The 1,709-nt window shown below is 48.7% G+C and overlaps 1 long non-coding RNA gene across 2 annotated transcripts in view; it reads right to left on the reverse strand.

Moving 5' to 3' along the window:
• LOC115278169 overlaps positions 1-1,709 on the reverse strand; it is a 38,554-nt gene that overhangs the window by 26,135 nt on the left and 10,710 nt on the right. The window contains exon 1 of one of the 2 annotated variants that reach the window (XR_003902733.1): positions 1,487-1,684. The exons of the other annotated variant lie outside the window; for it this stretch is intronic. This is a non-coding gene — a long non-coding RNA (uncharacterized LOC115278169). Of the gene's footprint in view, positions 1-1,486; positions 1,685-1,709 lie in introns of those variants that run through there. 2 annotated transcript variants of the gene reach the window in all.

The following is a 1,709-nucleotide window of genomic DNA, read 5'->3' on the forward strand; positions in this document are numbered from 1 at the left end:
ACTGCTGGCTCGGCTTGCCCTTCCTGGGGGAAGACGCTCTGGAGTGAAGGGAGCTCGGTGTGAAGCCCTGTGCGTCACACTCTGCGGTAATCAGCAGTTCCATTCCCCTTCCCTTCTCACTCTCCGGAATAAAGAATACTTCTTCCACCCCCTGTGCAGGTGGATGTGCAGGCAAGATCATGAGGCCCTTGGGTTTAGTCCAGAGATGTGAACCATTTACAGGTCTTGTCCTGAGAACTGGGTCACTGTCATCTATGCAAGTGAGGACCATCCACTAGGGACACGGAGCCGCCAGACAGAAGAACCAGGTCCCTGTGGGAGATCATCAGGGTACCTCTGTAGCACGTAACCACACAGGACCCCCCACATCCCCTGGTTGGCAGGAGAGATAAATTTTACTGTCCTGCCTCCTTCCCATCACATGTTCGGTCTCATGGACATGGTCGTGGAGCCTGAGCCCTGAATGTTGGTGTGAGCCACCGACCGAGGCCTTGCAGGGATGTGGCCATTCAGTCCTGACTCTGGCTGATAAGAATGAAACCATTTGTGTGAAATGTTCAGTCACACAGCTGGACACTAACTGGTCTTGAACTCACATTTTCCAAACACAATTATCATGCCCCTTGCTGACCTCACGGGAACAACTCTTCGTGTACTGATAGAAATTTCATAGCACATTTGAGAGGTGACAGGGGTGTAGAGATTAAATAGAACCCCCTTGACTAATGTGACTACACGGACTCCCACAGAGGGAAGAAACTGAACCAGGAGCCTCACCAACCTCTTGGGAGAACACCCAACAGATAATACAGGATGTGCGAATGTGACTTTCCACCCAAGACTCAAGAAGCTCTGTCCACACAGAGCACTGGGCTCACTAGACCTGGGTGCTGAGCAATCGTGTCTCTGTAGGACTGAAACCCACATCTGTCTGCACTGCTGTCCTCCCCTGTTCAGGGAAACGTCATTATTCAGAGCAAACCTGAACACACTGGGCAGGACTCCAATTCTGTATTTTTTATTATGCTCCACTGTGACACCAAGCCTCACTCACCCCTAACATTTTAAGTAAAATATTTCTAATTTGGAGCATTTTGCAAAAACTTCAGTCTTTGGTTATAAACCCTTCAGAATGTCTCAAGACTGGATTTGGGCGTCTCTGTTTTATGGCAATTCTCCTTGAGGCACAGACCCACTACTTTTGAAAAGGAGGGTTCTGAGTCTATTGCACTTGAAAACTTCCTTTGTTTTTAACTTCTGGGAAGCTGATTCTGTGTGTACAAAGTTTTCTGTAGTGTGCACGCTAACGGATGGTAGAGAACACATGCAAATACCATCACACAACAATTCGTTAGCATTTGCTAGCCTAACCCATGACACTGAGTTGACTTAGCTCAAGTAAGGACTTGAATCAGTTTCCATCGTCCTGTCTCAGGGCAGCACTGAAATTGAAACCATGAAATGGGGAAACCAGTATTCTCCTTACTGTCCTTTCAACTGGGAGTGGAGACATTGAAGACCTTGAGCTCCTGATCAGAGTTCTTCCAAAACACGCAGTGGAGGGGAGGGATCCTCACTGTTGAAAGGACACCGTTGGCAGCAGCGTGAGTCCTACTGCAGCCGGTGGATTCCTGCTCATCCCGCCTTCAGAACTGGGGCTGCTCAGACGTACGTCCCTCCCCCTTGAGAAAATAATGAATCCAGTTTTT

This window comes from Suricata suricatta, chromosome 14, assembly GCF_006229205.1.
Source record: "Suricata suricatta isolate VVHF042 chromosome 14, meerkat_22Aug2017_6uvM2_HiC, whole genome shotgun sequence".
NCBI classification, from domain to species: Eukaryota; Metazoa; Chordata; class Mammalia; order Carnivora; family Herpestidae; genus Suricata; species Suricata suricatta.